The 27,218-nt window shown below is 45.7% G+C and overlaps 1 long non-coding RNA gene and 1 pseudogene across 1 annotated transcript; one reads left to right on the top strand and one right to left on the bottom strand.

Moving 5' to 3' along the window:
* The window catches only part of LOC138637642 (zinc finger protein 850-like), an 89,445-nt pseudogene extending 62,491 nt beyond the window's left edge, over positions 1-26,954 (bottom strand).
* On the top strand, positions 23-8,411 carry LOC138681095 (uncharacterized). The gene is made up of 3 exons (XR_011321886.1): positions 23-128; positions 3,598-3,756; positions 5,989-8,411. It is a non-coding gene; the product is annotated as an uncharacterized lncRNA (long non-coding RNA).
* Positions 26,955-27,218: the final 264 nt, after the last annotated feature.

Below are 27,218 nucleotides of genomic sequence, written 5' to 3'. Positions count from 1 at the left end.
CTGACTGATCACATGACCATGACATCACTGAAGGTCCTGCAGTCGCCGGGATCCATCACGGTCGGTCTCACACCCGGGTGTCAGCTCTGACCGGTGTCACTTTACACGGCGAGAGCTTAGGAATGTCGGTACTGATCCAAGTGGTTCTGAGATTGTTGTTTTCCTTTTTTCTGCATCACGTCATCACACTACATTAACCCCTTAGTGGCGTAACTACAAAGTGAGGGCCCCCCCCCCCCCCCCGCGCCAAAATATTTCCCACCGAAATTCACATTTTCCCTATTCATTTCGCACACTATAGTTGTGTTGCAATGTTGTGTAGTCTGACCTAATACTGCCCTGTACTCGCTGAGAAAAATGATTTTATAACTAACGTCCCTATAGTAATATGTCCTCCCTCGCTCTAATTCCAAGCGCACTCCCGGCGTTTGAACTCTGTGTGCTGTTTCTTCCTGGTATGACGCTGCAGTGCGTCATTTCCAGACCTGTGCAGTGTGGGGGTGTATTGGGTGTACTGGTCGGCTCCAGAGCATGCGCACTGCACATTCTGATGCTGGCGAGTACACGCAATACTCCCCCACAGTGCACATGCTGGGCTCTGCCCACAGCCGTGTACAGCCCGTACACACACGGCTTCGCTCCGAGAACCCGTACACACACGGCTCTGCTCCGTACACCTTGTACACACGTGGCTCTGCTCCGTACACCTTGTACACACGCGGCTCTGCTCCGTACACCTTGTACACACACGGCTCTGCTCCGTACACCTTGTACACACGCGGCTCTGCTCCGTACACCTTGTACACACGTGGCTCTGCTCCGTACACCTTGTACACACGTGGCTCTGCTCCGTACACCTTGTACACACGTGGCTCTGCTCCGTACACCTTGTACACACGTGGCTCTGCTCCGTACACCTTGTACACACGTGGCTCTGCTCCGTACACCTTGTACACACGTGGCTCTGCTCCGTACACCTTGTACACACACGGCTCTGCTCCGTACACCTTGTACACACGCGGCTCTGCTCCGTACACCTTGTACACACGCGGCTCTGCTCCGTACACCTTGTACACACGCGGCTCTGCTCCTTACACCTTGTACACACGTGGCTCCGCTCCTTACACCTCGTACACACGCGGCTCTGCTCCGTACACCCCGTCCACACGCGGCTCCACTCTATACACCCCATACATACACGAATCCGCTCACCTCTTTCACCCTCAGCTCAGCTTTGTACACCTCGTACACACCTGACTCCGCTCCGTACACCTCGTACACATTGCTCCACTACATACATACACGGCTCCGCTCTGTACACCTTGTACACACACGGCTCTGTTACATAAACATCCCCTCATTCAGCACCATGACAATCAAGCACAGCAGAGTCCTGCATAGTGCATACACTGAGGCCACTGATCATGTGACCCCTGACTCCTCCCCTCCTGTGACCTCATCACAGGTCCTGTGCGCACAGAACAGGTAGGTGTGTGTATGTGTGTGTGTGTGTCAGGTGTAAGCAGCACATCACTCACCAGCTGCTGCCTTCTTCCATCTCTCCAGCTTCAGTCAGTGACAGCACAGCCCTTCTGCTAGGTCACATGTCCTTCACGGACACGCCCACTCGCCGCACACTGCTGAAAGTCTGGGGAAGCTGTGGGCGTGGCCAGCAGGATACGTGCGTGACTTGTCTCCTAGTCCTTTGTTTCCCCTGCTACTTGTTTGCTAGACTGGGCGGGCCCTGAAAACGCTGCGGGCCCCGTCGCAGTCGCGACCCTTGCGACCGCAGTTGTTACGCCCCTGCCCTTAGTGACGGAGCCAATTTTTACAATTCTGACCACTGTCCCTTTATGAGGTTATAACTCAGGAACACTTCAACGGATCCCAGTGAATCTGACATTGTTTTTTCGTGACATATTGTACTTCATGATAGTGGTAAAATTTCTTTGATATTACCTGCATTTATTTGTGAAAAAAATGGAAATTTGGCGAAAATTTTTAAAATTTTGCAATTTTCCTACTTTGAATTTTTATGCAATTAAATCACAGAGATATGTCACACAAAATACTTAAAGGGACACTGTCACCTGAATTTGGAGGGAACAATCTTCAGCCATGGAGGCGGGGTTTTTGGGTGTTTGATTCACCCTTTCCTTACCCGCTGGCTGCATTCTGGCTGCAATATTGGATTGAAGTTCATTCTCTGTCCTCCGTAGTACAGGCAATCTTGCCTTGCGCAGGCGTGTACTATGGAGGACAGAGAATGAACTTCAATCCAATATTGCAGCCAGCATGCAGCCAGCGGGTAAGGAAAGGGTGAATCAAAAACCCAAAAACCCCGCCTCCATGGCTGAAGATTGTTCCCTCCAAATTCAGGTGACAGTGTCCCTTTAATAAGTAACATTTCCCACATGTCTATTTTACATCAGCACAATTTTGGAACCAACATTTTTTTTGTTAGGGAGTTATAAGGGTTAAAAGTTGACCAGCAATTTCTCATTTTTACAACACCATTTTTTTTTAGGGACCACATCTCATTTGAAGTCATTTTGAAGGGTCTATATGATAGAAAATATCGAAGTGTGACACCATTCTAAAAACTGCACCCCTCAAGGTTCTCAAAACCACATTCAAGAAGTTTATTAACCCTTCAGGTGTTTCACAGGAATTTTTGGAATGTTTAAATAAAAATTTACATTTAACTTTTTTTCACAAACTTTTACATCATGTTGCGTTTGCAGAGCCCCTGATGTAACTAAACAGTACAAACCCCCCACAAGTGACACCATTTTGGAAACTAGACCCCCCCAAGGAACTTACCTAGATGTGTGGTGAGAACTTTGAACCCTCAAGTGCTTCACAGAAGTTTATAACAGAGTCATGGAAATAAAAAATCATATTTTTTCCACAAAAATGATATTTTGACCCCCAAATTTTTATTTTCCCAAGGGTAACAGGAGAAATTAGAGCCCCAAAGTTGTTGTGCAATTTCTCCTGAGTACGCTGATACCCCATATGTGGGGTAAACCACTGTTTGAGTGCATGGCTGAGCTCAGAAGAGAAGAGCACCGTTTGACTTTTTGAACGCAAAATTGGCCAGAATCAATGGTGGCGCCATGTCGCGTTTAGAGAGCCCCTGATGTGCCTCAACAGTGGAACTCCCCCTGTTCTAACTCCAACCCTAACCCCAACACAACCCTAATCATAACCCCAACACACCCCTAACCTTAATCCCAACCATAACCCTATCCCCAACACACCCCTATCTGATCACATCAGAGGAAAGAGAAATTAAATGGAAAATCTGACTTTTTTTTGCGGTCGACGTTATAACGTTAATAACGGCGATCGCAACACCGGGGTTGGTAAAACCCGACCCAATTCATGTTCTCTGGGATCTTGGCTACCCCTGGCAGCCGAGACCCCGGATAAATTTTGCTTCTGGGGGGCGCTATATACTTTTTCCACAACGCCATTAATGGCGCTGTGGATTAAGTAGCCTTAACTGAGAATAATCAGCAACAAAAAGAGGAAATGGCAGGTTTACATCTGCCTCCCAGCAGTCATCTGACCATGCCCAATCTGCACCTCCAGACCACAGAGACACTGGAGGAGGGAACGTCCCACCATCTGACTGCCACAGGCAGCTAACAGGACCGGGCGACCACCCCCTGGAGATGACACCCTACCCCTCATGGACAGTGACCCGCTGGAGAGCTTGAGCCTTCCCAGGAGTGCGTGGGGCCCTCTCAGGTATGGAGCTACCATTCTTGAAAATTGTTATAATTTGTGATGTGAATAGTGATGTGCATTAATGATGTTTATATGTGTAGTGATCTGTGTTGTTGGTGACAAGGCTGTATTCTGCCCAGCAACAGGCAGCTGACAGGGACAGTTGGAGGTAATGTTTTGGACTAGCCCAGAGTGGGAGGGCTAAGCTGAAGGGACAATAGATAGTTCCTGTCAGGTAGACAGAAAGGGCCAAGATTGTGTAGTAAGAGGGTCCATTGTGAGCAGTGCCACAGCTTGTGGGTGTCCCATAGTCATGACAGAAGAGACTGAGGAAAAGGGATATTGTGATGAGGAGCAGAAATGAGGAAAGTGACTGAGAGACAGTGTGAATTACCACCGACGGGTCCTGGGAGAGGACAACTAGCAGTACGGCCCAGAGTTTACAACTCGTAAAGGTAAAAAGCCTGGACAGGCCAGAGTACGAGGGACGAAGAGGCTGCACCGGGCGGGAGTCCCAGAGTCAGAAAAAAGAGAAAACGTAAGTACCGGCCATACTCACACCATAGTTCACTATCGGGGAAAGAAGACACAAATCCGCGGGTTGAGTAAAGGACTCTTGTTAGCTGGACTAGCAGAAGAGAGAGAAGGATTTATACTGTGTGAGCAAAATGTAACTTTTCACTTGCGTGAAGAATCAACAACAAGTGGAACACAATTGTGAAGTTGAACAAAATTTATTGGTTATTTTACATTTTTGTGGAAATTCAAAAACTGAAAATTGGGGCGTACAACATTATTTGTGTCCTTTACTTTCAGTGCAGAAGTTGATTGTGGATCTCTGAATGATCCAATGTTGTCCTAAATGCCTAATGATGATAAATATAATCCACCTGTGTGTAACAAGTCTCCGTATAAATGCACCTGCTCTGTGATAGTCTCAGGGTTCTGTGTGAAGCACAGAGAGCATCATGAAGACCAAGGAACACAACAGGCAGGTCCGTGATACTGTTGTGGAGAAGTTTAAAGCTGGATTTGGATACAAAATGATTTCCAAAACTTTAAACATTCCGAGGAGCACTGTGCAAGCGATCATATTGAAATGGAAGGAGTATCATACCACTGCAAATCTACCAAGACCCGGCCATCCCTCTAAACTTTCATCTCAAACAAGGAGAAGACTGATCAGAGATGAAGCCAAGAGGCCCATGATCACTCTGGATGAACTGCAGAGATCTGCAGCTGAGGTGGGACAGTCTGTCCATAGGACAACAATCAGCCGTACACTGCACAAATCTGGCCTTTATGGAAGAGTGGCAAGAAGAAAGCCATTTCTCAAAGATATCCATAAACAACAAGCCACCTGGGAGACACCAAACATGTGGAAGAAGGTGATCTGGTCAGATGGAACTAAAATCGAACTTTGTGGCAACAATGCCAAACCATATGTTTGGCGTAAAGGCAACACAGCTCGTCACCCTGAACACACCATCCCCACTGTCAAACATGGTGGCAGCATCATGGTTTGGGCCTGCTTTTCTTCAGCAGGGACAGGGAAGATGGATGGAGCCAAATACAGGACCATTGTTGAAGAAAACCTGTTGGAGTCTGCAAAAGACCTGAGACTGGGACGGAGATTTATCTTCCAACAAGACAATGATCCCAAACATAAAGCAAAATCTACAATGCAATGGTTCACAAATAAACGTATCCAGGTGTTAGCATGGCCAAGTCAGAGTCCAGACCTCAATCCAATGGAGAATCTGTGGAAAGAGCTGAAAACTGCTGTTCACAAACGATCTCCATCAAACCTCACTGAGCTCGAGCTGTTTGCCAAGGAAGAACGGGCGAGAATTTCAGTCTCTCGATGTACAAAACTGATAGAGACAGACCCCAAGCGACTTGTAATCGCAGCAAAAGGGGCGCAACAAAGTATTAAGATAAAGGGGCCGAATAATATTGCACCCCCCACTTTTCAGTTTTTGAATTTCCACAAAAATTTAAAATAGCCAAAAAATTTCTTTCAACTTCACAATTGTGTTCCACTTGTTGTTGATTCTTTACCAAAAATTTACATTTGGTATCTTTATGTTTGAAGCATGATATGTGGGAAAAGGTTGAAAAGTTCCAGGGGGCCGAATACTTTCGCAAGGCACTTTATATTAAGGTGTTCATAGAGTTATGGAGAACACATGCAGCACATTAAATGGTGTAATGAATCTCTATGTGCTTTCTTTTGTCTTCATAATTCTGCAGTTTCCAGGTATTTCAGGGTTTATATAAATTACATTAGAATCACTACTCAACACAAAGAGGACAAAGATATTGACTACTGCCAGGTACGACCGGGATACATGTACTGCATGATGGATGGAAATTAACTGGAAGTTGTAAGGGACTTCAACCTACTGGAATAGATGATCACTGAAGATGCAGCGACGACATCGGAAGTCAATAGAAGAATAGCTATGGGGAAACAGCAATGAAGTCTCTGGACAAGGTCTTCAAATCAAGGAACATATCACTGGCAACAAAGACACGGCCCGTACATAATCTGGTCTTTTCTGTAAAGACATAGGGATGCGAAACCAGGACTGTAAAGAAACAAGATAGAAGAAGAATCATCGTCTTCAAAACGTGGGTATGGAGAAGGATGTTATCAATACCATGGATGGCGAGAAGAACAAACCAAGCCAGACATGTCACTCAAAGAAAGGATCACCAAGCTACGACTTGCCTACTTTGGACATATCATACGAACAAAGCAATCAACTTCAAGCGACTCTCCATCTTCCCCAGAAACTCTGGTTTCTTTTCAATCTCATTTAGATCCAACCACCAAAAAGTTCTTCCCCACTTTGGTATCTACCACTCTATTCTTACCTTATGGCAGTTATAGGGGTCTTGGTCTCTGTATAGTAATTTTTTCTCAGTGACAGTTGGGTCATCTACTGAGGTTCTCCTTTAACCACTAGATAAGTGTGCCCCACCATACCTGTAAACATGGTTACTAAAGCTAGGGGCCCACTCAGATGTCTTCTTCACCCCTTTATACCACGTGGCGAACCCCAACAAGCTCCCGCATCTGAGCATGAGTAAACATTTTATACAAATCCAATTCCAAAAATGATTTGGAAATCTCTTATATTTTATTCTCACAGAACAGAGGACACAGATGAGAAGTTTAATGTTGGATATTTTTCCATTTCATTTGAAGAAATTTACTTCTTTAGAAATTGATGCCTGCAATACATCTCAAAAAAGTTGTCCCCAAGCCATGCCCACCATTACACAGCATCTCTTCATCTTTTTACAGTCGGTAAACGTCGGGAAAGTGAGGAGGAAGTTGCTTGAGTTTTGGGAGAGGAATGATGTTCTTGTCTGATGTTGGACTCTCGCTGCTCTTCAGTTCAGGATCTTTGCCAGATTTTTAGTTTTCTAATTTGCAAAATACATTTTATTGGTGAAAGTTCTGTACCACAGGCGGCCGCATCATCCCGTGAAATCTTCTTCTGTGACACCATCCTGTTGTGATAGATGCAGTATGTGGCCAACTCCATACTACCAGAGATGCGGGCTTCTTCTATGCATGATGGAGATTTCAGTTTCATTGCTTAGTGAACTGTGTTTGCGGACAATGATTTATGGAAGTTTTCTTGAGCCCATGCACTGATCTGCAGGACTGAATTATACCTGTTTTTAATGCAGTACCACCTGGGGGCCCATAGATCATGAGCATCCAATATTGACCGTAGGCCTTGTCTTGTCCCTTGTGCACTTTGAGTTCTCCAGAATCTATGAATCTTCTGATGATATTATGTGCTCCAGATAATGAGATATTCAAAGTATTTACAATTTACTTTCAGAAGCATTTTTCTGAAATTGTTCCACAATTTTTAGTGCAGTTGACCTCAGATCGGTGACCTCTGACCATCCAGTACAAACTTATTACCCTCATCCACAAAGCCCTCCATGGCTCAGCACCACCTTACATCTCCTCTCTGGTCTCAGTCTACCACCCTACCCGTGCCCTCCGCTCCGCTAATGACCTCAGGTTAGCATCCTCAATAATCAGAACCTCCCACTCCCGTCTCCAAGACTTTACACGTGCTGCGCCGATTCTTTAAATGCACTACCTAGGTTAATACAATTAATCCCCGATCCCCACAGTTTTAAGCGTGCCCTAAAAACTCATTTGTTCAGATTGGCCTACCGCCTCAATGCATTAACCTAACTATCCCTGTGTGGCCCATTCAAAAAACTTAAAACCATAATCAGGTTCCCCGCATCATGTTCTCATACACTTTATGCAGTTATTAGCCCTCTGTGTCTGTACTGCTACATATTTAGGCTGATAACTGGTTCATGCAGCTTTACATGAACACCCGAGCCTTACACTATGGCCGGTCCGAATAACTAAAGCAATTGTTACCATCCACCTCTCGTGTCTCCCCTTTTCCTCATAGTTTGTAGCTTGCGAGCAGCAGGGCCCTCATTCCTCCTGGTATCTGTTGATCTGTGTTTATTGTTATGCTGTAATTAGTGATGAGCGATTATACTCGTTGCTCGGGTGGTCTCTGAGTATTTGTTAGTGCTCGGAGATTAAGTTTTCATCGCCTCATCAGCATGATTTACAGATACTAGCCAGCTTGATTACATGTGGGGATTCCCTGGCAACCCCCACTTGTACTCAGGCTGGCTAACAGATGTAAATCATTCAGCTGAGGTGATGAAAACTAAATCTCCGAACACTAACAAATACTCAGAGACCACCCGAGCAACGAGTATAATCGCTCATCACTAGCTGTAATGTCTATTGTCTGTACAAATCCCCTCTATATTGTAAAGCGCTGCGGAATATGTTGGCGCTATATAAATAAAATTATTATTATCCTTGCTTCTGGGACACTCTGCCTCTTCTCGTTCTTTTTATACAGTTATATGACTTACCGTATATAAGCCGAGATTTTCAGCCCACTTTTTTGGGCTGAAAGTCCCCCTCTCGGCTTATACTCGAGTCATATACCCGGGGTCGGCAGGTGAGGGGGAGCGGGGGCTATGTAGTTATACTTACCTGCTGCGGCGCGGTCCTTGCAGTCCCTGGCTTCCCCGGCGCTGCAGATTCTTCCTGTACTGAGTGGTCACATGGTACCGCTCATTACAGAAATGAATAGGCGGCTCCACCTCCCATAGGGGAGGAGCCGCATATTCATTGCTGTAAATGATCGGTAACTGTGACCGCTCAATTACAGGAAGAAGCTGCAGCGCCGGGGAAGCCAGGGACTGCAGGGACCGCGCCGCAGCAGGTAAGTATACGGGGAGCGCAGCACTGCGCTATATTTACCTTCTCCTCGCTCCGGTGCGGCTCCGTCTCCAGCACTGACGCTCAGGTTAAAGGGCGCGGTGACGTAGTCAGTGCGCGCTCTCTGCTGAGCGTCAGTGCTGGAGACGGAGCCGCACGAGGAGCAGGTAAATATTTAAAGCGCCAGCACCCTGAGCAAGAGAGGTGAGTATGTGATTTTTTTTTTTATTCTAGCACCAGCAGCAGCATTCTATATGGCACAGCATTATATAAGGAGCATCTATGGGGCCAAAAAGTACGGTGCAGAGCAATGAATATATGGGGCACAGCCAGAGGCGTAGCTAGAGCTTTTGCCGCCCGGGGCTGTTCCCGAGTTTGGCGCCCCCCCCCCCCCCCCCGGCTCCATACACACAAAGGTTACCAAAAACGGTTTTCCTGTTTTGTAGAACTTAAACTGGGCCTAATGGTGTCACCCCCACATGCCACACCTGTGACTTAATACCACCACACCATGACCAGGCCACATAGTGACCGAATAATACTACATACAAGGGACAAATACCACCGCACCATTTCCAGACCACATATTACCACCACATAGTGACTGAATACTACAATACTGATCAGTAATAAAAAAAAAACCACAATACTATCACCATAAGTGCCAGTATTCACAGGAGATCTGTACTTAGTATGCAGTGTCTGTGTAGAGGTAATACAGAGATCACTGGTGACATTATACACAGGACCTCTATATAGTATACAGTGTATAGTGTCAGTGTATAGGTAACACACTGACTCACCAGTGACGTCTCTAGGTGAAGTCCTTCATCTTTCATCCAGCACAGACCGCCATCATTCCTTCCAGCCAGGACTCGTTTCTGCAGGAAATAACACAGTTATCTCGAGCTCCGCTTGCAGAACACATTACTTAATTTTTCACAACTTCTACATTACATCACATGAAGAAAAAAAGGTGATATAGTGTCACTCTGCACAGTAACAGGACCGCCCCCCCATTTAAAACAGTATACTCAAAAAATAAAATAAATACATCACTGCAGTAATAATATCCCTTAATTAGCCCCTATGGTAATAATATTCCCCACCCTGGCCCCGTTTCTCATTCCTGGCTCCAGCCATATGTTCTCGCATCCTGCCCTCATGAGTATCCATTCTACCCCATATGATCTCCACATCCTGCCCCACCAGCCTCCATCGTATCCGTCCTGCCCCATGATCCAATCCTGCCCCGTGTCTCCAATCATGCCCCGTATCTACATTCTGCCCATGCCTCAAGTCCTGCCCCCAGTGTGTCCAGCATATTACCCCCATGTTGTCCAGCAATCTGCCCCAGTGTGTCCAGCATATTACCCCCATGTTGTCCTGCAATCTGCCCCAGTGTGTCCAGCATATTACCCCCAGTGTGTCCAGCAATCTGCCCCAGTATGTCCAGCACTGCCCCCAGTGTGTCCAGCAATCTGCCCCAGTGTCCAGCCTTTCCCCAGTGTGTCCAGCAGTCTGCCCCAGTGTGTCCAGCATATTACCCCCAGTGTCCAGCATTGCCCCAGTGTGTCCAGCATATTACCCCCAGTGTGTCCAGCAATCTGCCCCAGTGTCCAGCATTGCCCCAGTGTGTCCAGAAGTCTGCCCCAGGGTCTCCAGCATTGCCTCAGTGTCCAGAAATCTGCCCCAGGGTCTCCAGTATTGCCCCAGTGTGTCCAGCAATCTGCCCCATGGTCTCCTGTATTGCCCCAGTGTGTCCAGCATTCTGCCCCATGGTCTCCAGTATTGCCCCGTTGTATCCAGCAATCTGCCCCATGGTCTCCTGTATTGCCCCAGTGTGTCCAGCATTCTGCCCCATGGTCTCCAGTATTGCCCCGGTGTGTCCAGCAATCTGCCCCATGGTCTCCAGTATTGCCCCAGTATGTCCAGAAGTCTGCTCAGGGTCTCCAGCATTGCCTCAATGTGTCCTGAAATCTGCCCCATGGTCTCCAGTATTCAGTGTGTCCAGCAATCTGCCCCATAGTCTCCTGTATTGCCCCAGTGTGTCCAGCATTCTGCCCCATGGTCTCCAGTATTTCCCCAGTGTGTCCAGCATTCTGCCCCATGGTCTCCAGTATTGCCCCAGTGTGTCCAGCAATCTGCCCCATGGTCTCCTGTATTGCCCCAGTGTGTCCAGCATTCTGCCACATGGTCTCCTGTATTGCCCCAGTGTGTCCAGCATTCTGCCCCATGGTCTCCAGTATTGCCCCAGTGTGTCCAGCAATCTGCCCCATGGTCTCCTGTATTGCCCCAGTGTGTCCAGCAATCTGCCCCATGGTCTCCTGTATTGCCCCAGTGTGTCCAGCATTCTGCCACATGGTCTCCTGTATTGCCCCAGTGTGTCCAGCAATCTGCCCCATGGTCTCCTGTATTGCCCCAGTGTGTCCAGCATTCTGCCACATGGTCTCCTGTATTGCCCCAGTGTGTCCAGCATTCTGCCCCATGGTCTCCAGTATTGCCCCAGTGTGTCCAGCAATCTGCCCCATGGTCTCCTGTATTGCCCCAGTGTGTCCAGCAATCTGCCCCATGGTCTCCTGTATTGCCCCAGTGTGTCCAGCATTCTGCCACATGGTCTCCTGTATTGCCCCAGTGTGTCCAGCAATCTGCCCCATGGTCTCCAGTATTGCCCCAGTGTGTCCAGCAATCTGCCCCATAGTCTCCTGTATTGCCCCAGTGTGTCCAGCAATCTGCCCCATGGTCTCATGTATTGCCCCAGTGTGTCCAGCAATCTGCCCCATGGTCTCATGTATTGCCCCAGTGTGTCCAGCAATCTGCCCCATGGTCTCCAGTATTGCCCCAGTGTGTCCAGCATTGCCCCAGCCCCAGACAGTCAGACATAAAGAAAAGAAAAAAAAAAAGTAAAATCCTCACCTCTCCCGTTCCTAGCGCAGGTCTGGTGCAGTCAGCGTCTCTCCGGCTCTGCGACGCTCAGGACAGAGAGGCAGAGCGGCGCGCACAGTAGTGACGTCATCGCGCCCTCTGCTCTGAGACGTCGCAGAGTCAGAGGACGCTGCAGCTGCCGGCGCCGCAGGAACCAGGAGAGGTGAGTATAGAGCGGGGGGCGGGGTCCGGTGGTGGGGGGAGCTGGCCCTGGTCGTGGCGGCGGACGGCGCCGCCCGAAGATTTAAAGGGGCGTCTTTTTTTTTTTTTTTTTTCTTCTCCTGCAGCGCCGGCCGCCCCCCGCATTGTGCCGCCCGGGGCGGACCGCACCCCCCTTCCTACGCCACTGGGCACAGCTTTATAAGGAGCATCTATGGGGCCATAATCAACGGTGCAGAGCATTATATATGTCACAGCTTTATAAGGAGCATCTATGGGGAAATAATGAACGGTGCAGAGCAATATACCGTATATGGGGCACAGCTTTATAAGGAGCATCTATGGGGCCATAATCAAAGGTGCAGAGCAATATACCGTATATGGGGCACAGCTTTATAAGGAGCATCTATGGGGCCATAATCAACGGTGCAGAGCAATATACCGTATATGGGGCTCAGCTTTATGTGGAGCATCTATGGGGCCATAATGAACGGTGCAGAGCATTCTATATAGCACAGTTGTATATGGAGCATCTATGGGGCAATAATGAACGGTATGGAGCATCTATTTTTATTTTTGAAATTTACGAGTAGCTACTGCATTTTCCACCCTAGGCTTATACTTGAGTCAATAAGTTTTCCCAGTTTTTTGTGGCAAAATTAGGGGGGTCGGCTTATACTCGGGTCGGCTTATACTCGAGTATATACGGTAGTTGAAAATTGACCCTCCATCTGTTTTTCATTATCATTTGCTTTTTCAGCCTTTTCTCAACCCTATCCCAACTTTTTTTTAAATGTGTTGCTGCCCTCAATTGCAAATGCAATGGAATAATGTCCAACGTACACGTTCTGATTTGTGATCTATGCTCTGCTGTGAATAAAATATGGGTGTAAGAGATTTCCAAATCATAGTTTTCTTTTGTAAAATGGAGTTGTAGTACAATCTATCCAGTGCCTCGCCTTGCTTTGTAGTACTTGCATCTGGGATAGCAGTCTTACCAAACATTGATACAAAAGACCGGGACTCAAGATTCTTCTAGTTTAATTTACATTAAAAAGGTGTACATCACAAAGCTCCACATGTAAAAGATTTCCTACACTAAAATGATTTATCCTAACTGTGACTTTTCTGATGTCTAGCAAAAGTTGATTTGTAGCTAAAACGCTTCCCACATTCTGAACATGAAAACGGCTTCTCCCCTGTGTGAGTTCTCTGATGTTTAACAAGAGTGGATTTGTCACTAAAACATTTACCACATTGGGAACATGAATATGGCTTCTCCCCTGTGTGAGTTTTCTGATGTTTCGCAAGATCTGATTTGTAGACAAAATATTTCTCACATTCTGTACATGGAAAAGGTTTTTCCCCTGTATGAGTTCTCTGATGATACATAAGACCCGATCTGTGGCCAAAATATTTCCCACATTCTGAACAATAATATGGCTTCTCCCCTGTGTGAGTTCTCTGATGGTTAATAAGATTTGATCTCCGGACAAAGTATTTCCCACACTCTGAACATGAAAATGGTTTCTCCCCTCTGTGCATTCTTAGATGTCCCATAAGATGTTGTTTTTGACTAAAACATTTTCCGCATTCAGGACATGAAAACGGCTTCTCTCCTGTATGAGTTTTCTGATGGTCAACAAGACCTGATTTGTCACCAAAACATTTCCCACATTCAGAACATGAATATGGCTTCTCCCCTGTGTGAGTTCTTAGATGTCCCTTAAGATTTTGTTTCCGACTGAAACATTTCCCACATTCAGGACATAAAAACGGCTTATCACCGGTGTGAAATCTCATATGTTCCATAAGATTTGATTTCCGACTAAAATATTTCCCACATTCTAAACATGGAAATGGTCTTTCATTTTTATGAATTCTTTCATGCAAAGTCAGTGACTTGGAGGCAGCAGTATCAGTGGACAGATTTATGCTATGAAGGGCTGTATGTGCACTAGGAATCACTGAATTGTCTTGTCTGGTTTTGTTATGTTTTGCTTCATTACAGGGAGTCAAATGGTGATGTTCATTGGAGGCTTTCATTTCAAATTCACCTGGAAAATAAAAATGTCTTATTTTCTGAAATGTATTTATTGTTTTTAATATATCAGAAAGTGTTAAGACAATAGTATGAAAGCAAGAAAAAGCAAACACATGTATAAAAGTAAAATAAAAAGACCAGGGAAAACATTACTATGAGTTCTTTTCACAGATCCTAGATTGTCCTCCATTGTAGCGATAGCGATTTTATTACCAATACATCTCTATTTGTGTTTATTAGACACTAGTTTTGAAGAAGTCAGTGCCGCATCCTGTTCTTCCTAATCTTTTCCAGGTCATTTAACAAGGAGAAATGGCAAGGTCGAAGGGGTTTTTAGTGATAGAATCCAGGGATTGAATAACTAGGAGGAGACAGAAGTAAAAAAAAAATAAGAAGTTTGACATCTGGAAACTTCAGAATAAAGAGGTATCAGGGTGTCACGGGGATACTGCGGCAGAGAGGGGCGTTTTGTTACCAAAACCCCTGCACTGACTACAACTGCTTCACCTTTTTAGTAGCACTGCAGCTTTTCCCTGCTCAGTTATTGCGAGGGTTAATCAGTGCTGTATGACTCCTGGAGTTCTCCATCCTGAATTGTCTCAGCTGTTCTGTTTTGGCCACTCCCCTCTGGTATATATGCTCACCACTGGCATTTGGGAGTTGCCAGTGTTAGTTTACCACTACCTTGGAGTTGAAGGAGAAGATCAGTGTTCGTAGTAGCCGGTTGGAATGTTTTTTAGGGGATATTTGCGTGGAGTTGCTTTGTGTGTTTATCCTAATCATCGCCGCATTTGGTTTGTCCCTCCTGTTCCTCCTCCGATTCCCACTCAGTTCTTTTGTAAGGGTATTTATGTGATTATAGTTTTCTTTTATGGCCGGCGTCACACTTTCGAGTGCAATGCGAGAAACACACGCGAGTCTCTTGCATCAATACCCGACACTCGGGAACGGCGCGTGCAGCTGCATAGAAATACATGCAGCCGCATGCTCTGGTCACGAGTGCCGCCGGCAGTGCAGGGTATTGATGCGAGTTTCTCGCATTGCACTCGCAAGTGTGACCCCAGCCTATCCCCGTCTGTCTGGTTTGTGTTATCCTATATACCTCTGTCCCATACCTCCCTGGGTTTGGGAGGGAACAGAGAAGTTAATATAATAGCATAGCAAGGAACGAGACGAGACCCCAGCGTTTCCACCATCTGGGGTAATCCGAGGGACAGGGATAACATAGGGTTTCCCCTAGCTTGAGGCAGAGGGTAGGTGCCCATTGTCCCTTGCAATTGCATGACACAGGGTCCCTTTAGCTTAGTTAAAGGGTTATTCCCAGCATTCTTGTCCTGTGGGTAGGTGACATCTTCAGGACCTCTGAGCTGCCTTCTGCGGCCATTCTTGTCCAGTGGCCCGTAGATTTCCAGTCCCTCTCTTTCCAACTTGGTGACCCATGCCAGTAACCAAGCTTTACCTTAATCTGCCACTATTATTAATAAAGTTAAGAAAAAGAGACACAGATACACAGGACCACAGCCAACATTACTCACTGTTATCAGGCTCTTTCTCTTTCTGTTCTGCAGTCTGCACCTCCACGCTCTTCTCCTCTTTACACTCCACTGTCTGACCGCTCCTCTGCTCTAACCAGCTGCTGCCAGGAATACAATCTAAGGGGTTGTGGAAGCAAATAATGCACTACATAGGGGTCAAGACACACGCACAATACAGACACATACAGTACATAAAAGATGTAGGTTGGGGAAGCCATCAAATCCCTGATCAGATATCAAAATATATTCAGACCCCAAAATTAATTAAATCCTCAGACTAGACCTTGTAAATAAACAGGATACCAGACCCTAAAAGGGTTTTGTCCAGGCAAAAATAGTTTCCCCACGGGCATAAAGTTTTAAAGAATAACAAGCTAGGTGATACTCAACTACCTGGCACCCAACTGGATCCAGGACAGATTGCTCTGTCTTCTGAGATGAAACAGCATAAGGAGACTTCACCGTTCCACCAGCAGCAGGAGCACTACAACCAGTGACTAGCTGCAGTGGTCGGGAGACTCGAGCAGCGCATCATTGAATATTTTTCTGATGATGTGACATGCAAAGCATCTGATTGTCAGCAGCGGTCCTGCTGTTGATAGAAAAGTCATCAGAAAGACATCTAATGATGCCTTGCTCAAGCTTCCTGACCACTGCAGCCAATCATAGGCCGCTGTGCTCCAGCTGCTGGTGGAATGGTGAAGTCTCATTCTCTGTTGTTGCAGACCAATGAGCGCCAGAATCCAGGTGGGTGCCAGTAGCCCAGTATCATTTAGCTTCTTCTTATTCACGGCTCCAAGCTCCTTGGGAATTTTCTTTTTTTTTTCTTATCAGACTAGACGATCGTTTCTAATAAATCACACCTCAGACCTTAAAAAAATAACATTGATAAATTGCCCCCCAAAAAAGTTGAACCATTAACCCCCAAATTAATGAATGATGACACTAATTGTATCTGCCATTGTTGAGGTCTGCTGCTAACAAGAAAAAAAATTAAAAATAAAAGTTACATTAAAAGACACCTTATTTTCTCTTGTTCACATTTACAGGTGAATTGGAAAGGGTTAATTTATTGGTTCGATTTGACTCTCGCCATTATATTCTTGCAGCACTGATTGAAGGTCTATGTCCTTCTTAGCTTTCCGACCAAGGACATCAGGACTCCATACTAAAGCCCAGGCAGTTGTGGTCTCTTATGGCGCTACCTCTCCACCGCAGCTGCTCCATCACCTCTGTACTGGCTGCAGTGGTGATGTCATAACTATCGGGCACCACTGCAACTAATCACTGAGTTCAACTTTTTGCGCTGCCTACATCAACACGGATGCTACACTCAGTGATCGGGTGCAGCGGTGACGTGCACTGTAGTAGACGATATATTTAGATAACAAAAGAACCGACAAGGAACAAAGGGCTCAGAGCGGATGAACGGCGTCAGTGCAGGAGGTAACTATACTTTTTTTTTAACAAGTCACATTTTCCTAGAGGCCCAAATATCTTTTCACCCGGCCCAAAGAGAGATTCTGCAACAGAATGAGCCTTGTTCTATTCCAGAATCAAACTTTGGGCCGGGAGAAAAGAGGTTTGAGTCATTCAATAAGGCATCAACATGTTAACATGGCCGCTTATCATGTACCTGCCATGTGGTGTTATATGCTGGTGGCAGGAATTCACAATATGCTGCTCGGGTGACGCGGCGGCAACTACCTAACATACATGCGCATCACCGCAGTATTGGATTTTCACAATTTGGCTGTGTATGTCCATGGGCAAGAAAATGACAGCCAAAAAGCTGAACGTGGCACACAGACCGCAATTTACCCAGATCTAATCTAGACGACTCTCAGACCTGTTCTCTACAACCCAGGAAGGTCTCCTCTTACCCGGAGATGTGATGGACCGGTGATCCTCCATCATGGCGTCCTTGTACAGATCCTTGTGTCCTTCTATATACTCCCACTCCTCCATGGAGAAATAGACGGCGACATCCTGACACCTTATAGGAATCTGACACACACAATGACCCGCCATTAGCACACCCCTCCCCCGGCGTTATTGTATAATGTCCCAGCATTCCCGGCAGCGCTCACCTCTCCGCTCAGCAGCTCAGTGATCCTATTGGTCAGTTCTAGGATCTTCTGCTCATGTATCAGTGAATGAGGTGGAGGCTCGGTGATGTCACTCGGGGTCCTGCTCCGCCCTCCTGACACACGGGGGGTCACACACTCCCCAGACGACGTCTTCACTACTGTGTGATCCTGTGTATGGGGAGACGCCGATCACTACACAGAGGCCAAGAATCCTTCACCTTTCTGTTATGATCCGGTGACCTAGGAGCTGCATGAGAACTTTCACTGGAGAAGGTGTCCACTATACTGACAGCAATCCTGAACTTAACACTGCAACTAGAAGTAGCCGTGGAGTGTACCTAACAATCCTAGACACCTCGTCACAGCCGAAGGACTAAATACCCCTAAAGATGGAAATCGGAATACTATCTTGCCTCAGAGAAAATCCCCAAAGGATAGACAGCCCCCCACAAATATTGGCGGTGAGTCGGAGAGGAAAAAACATGCACAGGCAGAAAAACAGGATTAGCACAGGAGGCCACTCTAGCTAGATAGGACAGGATAGGACAGAGTTCTGTGCGGTCAGTATTAAAACCCTTCAAAACATACACAGCAGAATATACAAAAAACTTCCTACATCTACTAAAAAATGTAGGAGCGTAAATCTGCAACTCCAGTGAATCCTACAATCAGAGCAGGAATAAAACTGAAACAAGCACACAGCAATGTGCCACAGATACAAAAACCAAACACTTATCTTTGCTGAATTTGGCAGCAACAGGAGAAGCCAGAAAGTGATCCAACACTTCACAAGGAACATTGACAACTGGCAAGGGCTAAAGGATCCTGCACACCTAAATATCCCAGTCAGAATTGTAATAATCCGATACACCTGGCCAGGACGGCGAGTCAGAGACAACTGCATTCCCACCAACAACCACTGGAGGGAACCCAAGAGCAGAATTCACAACACCTTTCCCGTCATTTCCCTGCTTTATTCCTAGAGATCAGAGTGATGTGAAGATCTCACCTCTCCAGTGATCCAGTAGATTATCTCCAGGGTGAGATCTAATATCCGAGCCGCCATGTGGTCTGTGTCCTGCTCCATCCTCGGGGGGTCACTGATAGAGAGGACCATCGTCTAATAAAGGACAAGAGTCCTGAACATCAAGAATCTGAGGGAACAAGGAGGAATCGGTGGAAAAACACATCTGAGATGATATGTTAGATAAAGAATAGTGACTAGAAAATGCTGCCTATCTATGCAAAACTTTATAATATGCCCCCTACCCCAACATCAGACCCCAGAATAGCCTCCTCCAAGAAACTAACTAAATAAATAAATCATTTAACTTTCCTTGCTTCTGGCTTCTTTTGTTGGTAGGGTCCTGCACATATGTCTTCCTCAAAAAGCTGAACTTGTGTACTGGGTCCCTGAGGGGCCTTGTGTGGCAAAGGAAATAACCATTTAAGCATCACACTATAACATACATATACAATACTGTGCAACAGTTTGGGGAAAATGCTGCATAGTAAGAAGCTTTGAAAAATAGAAGTATTGATTTTATGTTTATCAATTAACAGAATGCAAAGGGGATAAACAAAAGAGAAATCTAAATTCCATCAACTTCACCAGTTCTTTTAGGTAAACTTGCGTAAAATGTCACAGGTCATACGCTATGGAAAGACAGAAGCAAGAAGTCAAATGGTAGTTATACTGCACCAGCCAGGTCTCTTCCAAGCAAACATTTCAAAGCAAACTAAGATTTCAAGATGTGCTGTACAAGTTCTTTTGAAGAAAAACAAAAAAATGTGACATTGTGGACCATAGATGCAGTTGTCGGCCAAAGAAACTTAGTGCAGCAGATGAAATCATGTTACTTCCCTTTGAAATTGGAAGTTGTCCAACAGTGCCATCAGCTCAAATCTGACAGCAACTAGTGGGACCCTGTCATACCCATCTATTGTTTGGAGATGTCTGGCCAGAAGTGGTCATCATGGAAGAATTGTGGTCAAAAGCCCAAGACCTTTTATAGTAACAAGGTCAAGTGACAATTGTGCACAAAAACACCAAGGTTACTTTCCAGAAGCCGTTTTTTCCAGAACCCATGACAGCACATCAGAGAGAGAGAGAGAATCACCCACAAAGGACAGGAAACCTACTGAAATGAAAGGGTAGCACCTCTCCCTCCCCCACATCAGTTGGGTTACAGAGTATGAGAGGACCTCCAAAAAATTATATACATAACCTACACCATCATCAAAAATCTATAGTGCATATCCACATGGTGAGAAAAGGGGGAGTGAATATGTAACAAGGTGGCACGGGGTGGTAGTCGTGGGAGAGCCTACTAAGTCACAGTCAGTGAACACCCCGGCCCCTTGCACATAAATGGACAGATGCAGTCCCAGACCTGTAGCACAGTCAATTACCTCCAGCACTCGGCTGCTTTCCACATAGGAACAGCGTTCTCCACAGGTATCACACGGCACTCTTCAGTTCCAACAGTAGAAAACTTGTTTAATAAAGAAGAAACAAGGAGATATAACTTCCTGCGCAAAGCTGTCACATCACAGCAGCATCAGCTCCCATACGGCTCCTAACAGTCTCTGGGTGGGCACTTTCTCAGTCTTGGTGCCCGTTTCCATTGCCCAGGGGTCCGGGGCAGCACTTTTTCCCCTCCAGGGGAGTCTTAGGCTCCCGACACTGCAGAGCTTCTGGCCCTGGGCAAGTCTGCCCTGCACTGACTGGGAGACGGGAATTTCCTGTCCCTTTGAGGCTGCTGATCCAGCCCCCTTAGTTAACCTATAACTAGCCCTAATCTAACATATGCATGTTGTATATTGCAATGCACAATAGGAATACATTAAGACAATATCAGACATACAAACACAGCACATGAATAACAGTGATACATCATATTAACAGTATTTTATAGTCAAACCGTCAGGGCACCGCATGGGGCACACATGCCCGGCATACAGGAGAGAGGGAGCAACTGAGGGTCCCAACCACCTCCTTACAAGAATATGGGTGCTGTCATGGGCTCTGGAAAAAAACAACTAGCGGTAAATAACCTTGGTGTTTTCCCTTCACCCATGACAGCACACCTGAGAGATTTATGGAGAAACCACCGTAGGAAGGGACCACCGCTTGCAGCAACCTTGTACCAAAAGTTAAGTCTGTAGTGCTTAAAGAAAGTAGAGGATGAGGACAAGGTTGCGGCCTTACAAATCTGACCAATAGATAATGCCCAGGAGGCCAATGGAATGAGCTTTGATGCCCTCAGGAACTGGAGAACCGCTAGCAAAATAGGCTAAACTAACAGAATACCTGATCCACCTTGCAATCATACTCTTTGATACCTTATACCCCTTGCTGCTACCATGAAAAGCTTTAAACATGGACTGGTTTTTCCTGCACTGAGTAGATAAAGACATGTATTCTAACAATGCTCTTCTAACATCGAGATTATGAAACTTTTTTCTCCTGAATTCCTAGGGTTATTACAGAAGGAGGACAGGATAATCTCTTGACTCTTAGGAAGTTTTAAAGCTACCTTGGGAAGGTAGGCCGGATTAGGTTTTAATATATTCCTATCATATACCTGCTTATAGGGAGGGTTTATTGAAATGGCCTGGATATCGCTCACCTTACGTGCCAAGGTCAGTGCTACCAAAATAATTGTTTTTAGGGTATGATATTTAATTGATAATTCCTGTAAAGGTTTGAATGGATCTTTGATTAATGCCTCCAGTACTGATCCCATGGGGAGACCCAGGAAATTGGGGCAGGTCTGGATCTGTCCCAGGATTTTATAAACCTCAATATCCATTTATTAGCTGTGAGATTATAATTGTATAATGTGCCCAAGGCTGAAACCTTAACATTAAGGGTATTTGTAGATACTTCAAGCTTAAACCCCCTCTGGAGAAACTCTGCTTTGGAACTGATTGGGGCCTTTTTTCCCAAAGCCTTCGTTAAAAACTCTCAACATTTTTTCCACCTTCTGCTGTAAATTTTTGTTGTTATAGGTTTCTTACTCTTCAATAAAGTGGAAACTAACCTTGGAGAAAAACCTTTCCAACTCAGTATTAAACTCTCAAATTTCATGTTGTTAAATGGAAGCCCTTCATTTGAGAGTGGCAAACTGGACCTTTAGTCAGAACATCTGGGATCTCCGGCAGGATCCATGGATCTGACACTGACATTATTCTCATTAGGGAGAATGATAATAATAATAATAATAATAATCTTTATTTTTATACAGCGCTAACATATTCCGCAGCGCTTTACAGGTTGCACACATTATCATCACTGTCCCCGATTGGGCTCACAATCTAGAATTCCTATCAGTATGTCTTTGGAATGTGGGAGGAAACCGGAGTGCCCGGAGGAAACCCACGCAAACACGGAGAGAACATACAAACTCTTTGCAGATGTTGTCCTGGGTGGGATTAGAACCCAGGACCCCAGCGCTGCAAGGCTGTTGTGCTAACCACTGCGCCACCGTGCTGCCCATGATGGTCTTTGCCATGGTCTGTCTTGGTGTTCTTCGTTCCCTTTATGTGCAGCTCTGTTGGGGATAGAAGGTGTTGCTCTGCTAGATGAAAAGGCTTGTTTGCAGCCTCCTGTCACCCTCTAACAGTCTTCAATAAGGAAGAGGGGCCTTAAATTGTCCCTGGAACTGGGACCCAAACTATCTTTGTCTCGAGGGTACTCTTAAATTTAAAGAGGCCCAGGTCTCTGACCTTACCATGCTCCTGTTAAACTCTAATCTGTTTCCTCCATCAACACATGAGTCATGGGACAGAGATGTAAGGCAAAAAAGGCACAAAGACAAACATGGATAACAAAAAAACTACCATCATACAAAAGCACTCACCAACAATAGGGAGGAGGATAGGGACAGGGAGGAATAAACTAAATGGGGGTAGGGACCAGAAGATAACCTCACATGTACAAGAGCAAACAACAGATCACTACTACTACAACTCCACTCCAACTACTCAGCTTTAGCACTAGCACAGGAAGACAAATCTTTCACCGGCAAGGATTAAACATTTAGAGCCAGTATATATATATATATATATATATATATATATATATATATATATATATATATATATATATATATATGGATTAAATGATAAGTAGTTGCAACTGAGAACAACCAGGCTGTATGGTCACATCTAGCATGGATTGAGACCTTAACCCTCTCAGCACTGAAGAAAAGGAAATCCATTTAAACAAGACCTACGATTCATTACCTGATGTGACCGTGTAACTCCGGATCATCCATGGGGACATAACACATTGTGACACTTCCATTAGAGATTGGGACCTTGTTCCCCCATGGTGGTTGAAATACGCCACTGTAGCACAGTTGTTTGACATGACACGGACGTGGCGATCAAGGAGAGAAGAAAGAAAGCCTTTTAGAGCTCTTTTTTACTGCCATAACTCCTTCAGGTCTGACGATTGACCTCTCTCGAAGACTGACCAAGAACCCTGAATTGTCTGATCTCTCAGGTGTGCCCCCCAACCTGATTTGCTCACATCTAATGTTTATCACTGGCTTGATCCATTGAACCCCCGATGCTAGGTTTGTCGTGTCTGTCCATGCCAAGAGGGAATTTCTAGTTCTCAAAGAAAGTTCTACCTTCCCTTTTAAATGCCCTCTTTGCAACCTTTGCGATGACAATATATCCCACTGAAGCTGCATCGTGTGTAGAAGGGCCTACACCATCACTGGAATGCAGGAGGTTAGAGTTCCCAACAGGGACATTGCCTTCCTTAAGGTCATTTTTGGAATTTCCATTGTTGTTGAGGCAAGGGCTACTATCTTGTCCTTTTTCTTCTCGGGTAAAAGACAAGTTTGAAACTCAGAGTTTAGAATGAGGCCCAGAAATCACTGTGTTCTTACTGGATTTAGTTTTGGCTTGTGAGTGTTTATAATCCAGCCAAGATCTTCTAAGATGACTCTTTTATCTTCAAACTGTGTTGCACAGTGCTCCTCTGATTTTGACACTATCAGGCAGTTATCTAGGTAAGGAATAATAATGGTGTTCCGGACATGAAGATAGGCAGTCATCTCAGCTAGTACCTTGGTGAAGACTCTTGGAGCCACAAACCGAATGGAAGAGGACATCCTCTATTATAACTTTTCCTCCAAAAGGAACTTTTTTTTGTATTTGCTGTGAAAAAAAAACAGGGAAAGCTCTTCTTTTTGTCTCCGGCTTTTTCTAAAATATGGTCCAATTTCTTCCCAAACAAGAATTGGCCACCACATGGGATAGAGCACAGTTTGCTCTTAGACTGAAGCCACGTCTAGCTGTACTTCACAAACAGACCGAGCTGCTAGTCTTATGGAATCTGTAGATGTATCTTCTAAAAATGTTGCAGCTCCGTGCAATAATGGCAAGTTAACCAGAATCTTCTCTCTCGTGGTTTTATCTTTCAGCTGTTCCTCCACTTGTAACCAAATAATTTGGGAATGGGTGGTACAAGTGCCGGTTTCAACCCCCCTGCCATAGCTTCCATATGTGTCTCAGATACCCATCTCCTTTTTTATCCAGAGGGTCTCTTAACACTCCAGAATCTTCAAAGGGTAGGGCCAACCTTTTTAAGGACTTCACACGAATGACTGAGCCAGCCGTGGACCAGTGGACCGCGCTTCCAGAGACCTAAAGGCCGGCGTTACAGTCATTTAGACTGCTCTTCTAAACACCGGGATAGGCTTTGGTAAGGGTTTTTCTTCCTTTTCTTTTTACCGTTCACTTCCAGCGTAGATTCCCATCAAGGAGAGGAAACCAACTGATGCGTTGGAGAGGATGATCACCGAGTTATGGTTGAGCCCTAACATTCACACGGTGATGAACAAACAAGGGGAGATGTTAAACCTGCACATCACAGGTTTATACACAGATTAGGCAAATCCCTTACCTGACACTGATCTGCCCCTGCCTGACTGTCGAGGTTGGCACCCTAAAATAACGCAATGGTACCTCACTCAATGTTGGCTGACCCTGAGTGTTTTTAACTGCATGCGCAACTATACACAGAGTGTAACCCAAAACAACAACAGAACAGAGTGCACACAGACAGAAGGTGAGACACAAGGCTAAGGATGTGTTCATACAGTCATACATGAAAGACTGATGAAAGCAAAGTTACCCAAAAAGATCTTTGGTATACGTGAAAATCCCCCCCAGACCCTGAATAACAAAATGGGAAAAGAGCTGAGAAGGGGAACATGCAAACAAACCGCAGGTGAAGAACTAGAGAAAACCTCAGCAAGATAGCCCTTCAATGGGGGGATGGGACACCAAAAAATCCTTCTAACTTGGAGTATAACCAGCGAGGACTGCATGAGCCAGGAGTGCATAAATAGCTCCTGCCAAAATGTGATAGGACAAACCAAAACGAGGCAGTGAAAACACCACCTGCATAGAAGCAACACAGCAAAGTCAAGAGAATTATCAGCAATTGGATAGAGACAAAACAGGTTGTGGTCAAACAGAGAGATAAAGCAACCAGAGCCAGACATCACCGGATCGAGTCCCGGAGTCGAGCCATGACACATTTCAACAAATGGAAGTTTGGGCTTATGTCAAGATTAATGGCGTCCTCCATGTGGGGAAATCATGTAATGCCATCAGGAGGCATCTGATTGGCTCCAAATTTATTCTGCAGTTGGACAACGACCCCAAACATCCAACCAATGTTATTAAGAATGAAGAGTCCTGGGGGTGATCAGGCCTCACAAAGCCCTGATCTCACATCATCTCGTCTGTCTGGGATCACATGAAGACAGAAGGATCCGCACAAGCCTCATACACAGGAGATCTGGGGTCAGGTCTCCAAGAGGTTTGGAACAACTTCCTGCTGAGATCCTCCATAACCTGTGTACAAGTGACGAGAAGAAGTGATTGAGGCAAAGGGCGGTCACCAGATACTGATGATGGAGGCGACGGGCGGTCACCAGATACTGATGATGGAGGAGACGGGCGGTCACCAGATACTGATGATGGAGGCGACGGGCGGTCACCAGATACTAATGATGGAGGTGACGAGCAGTCACCAGATACTGATGATGGAGGAGACGGACGGTCACCAGATACTGATGATGGAGGTGATGGGCGGTCACCAGATACTGATGATGGAGGCGACGGGCGGTCACCAGATACTGATGATGGAGGCAACGGTCAGTCACCAGATACTGATGATGGAGCTGATGGGTGGTCACCAGATACTGATGATTAAGGTGATGGGTGGTCGCTAGTTTTTCTTGTAGGTAGAAAGGCCCGAGTCTCCGACCTAACTATGCTCTTGTTAAACTCTGATCCGTCCCCTCCCCCAACCCATGAGGCCTGAGACAGAAATGTAAGGTAGAACAAGACACAAAGACAAAACAGGGATAACAGAAAGCAACAAATACTCACCAATGGTAAAGAAGTATATTACGAGGGATAGAAATGTACGAACCAAATGGAAATAGGACATTGAGGAAAACAGCATGCAACAATGAAAAGTAGCAACAATGATCACCAATTCAGCACAGCGTCTCCCAGAGAAGGTCCGGACAGGTTTTATAGGGAGAGGTAATGACCAGATCAGAAGAAGCTGAAAATGGAGCTGCAAGTTTCTGACCAGCATAGAAAGGGTCGTTAACCACTTCAGCACCAAAAGAAACCAAATCCATTTAATACGGGACACAGACACACAGGCTAAATGGAAGATTTGCAATTCACAATATGTAGTGACCTCCTAACGCCAGCTATCCCTGGAAGACGTGACACACTCGTGACAATACTGATGATGTCGGAGGCAGGTAGTCACTTTGAATTTTGGTAAATTATAAAATATAGATTATTAACACTTCTAATTATGAAAGCTTCTCACTCAGCAGCATTTTTCCACACCTGCCTAAAACTTTTGCATAGTCCTGTATATTGCACATCATTCTGTAATGTAAATCTATATATATATATTTCCCCATATAGGAAACGCTGCCCCCTGCTGGCTGCACTCGCTGTAGTACACATCACCTATAGAACTACTGCGGTATAGGAAACAGAGACGAGAAAATTCCCCGAATTATACAGAGAGGAACAAAGAGACAAAGCAGCTCACGTACCGACCATCACTGCGGATGTCACTGCCTGGTCGACACAGGACAGGACCTGTGGTGATGTCACAGCCATGTGATTATTGGACCCTTCAATGAGGTCACGTGACAGGAAGTGCCTGTGCTCTACTCCTCCCTTCCTATGAGTGATCACATGACCTTGACGTCACTGCAGGTCCTGTAGTCACACAAACGTCCAAATGCAGCAGTGCATTTGGACGTTTGGTCACTGGTGCATTTTTTCACTCTGACTGACCTGTGGAATGTCTTTACATACCTCCATGTTTTTTTTTGGGGGGGGGGTTGGTTTTTTTTCACGGC

Source organism: Ranitomeya imitator, chromosome 5 (genome assembly GCF_032444005.1).
Source record: "Ranitomeya imitator isolate aRanImi1 chromosome 5, aRanImi1.pri, whole genome shotgun sequence".
Classification (NCBI taxonomy): Eukaryota; Metazoa; Chordata; class Amphibia; order Anura; family Dendrobatidae; genus Ranitomeya; species Ranitomeya imitator.
Note: the sequence above shows the minus strand (reverse complement) of the source record. Positions and strands in the feature narration are given on the sequence as shown.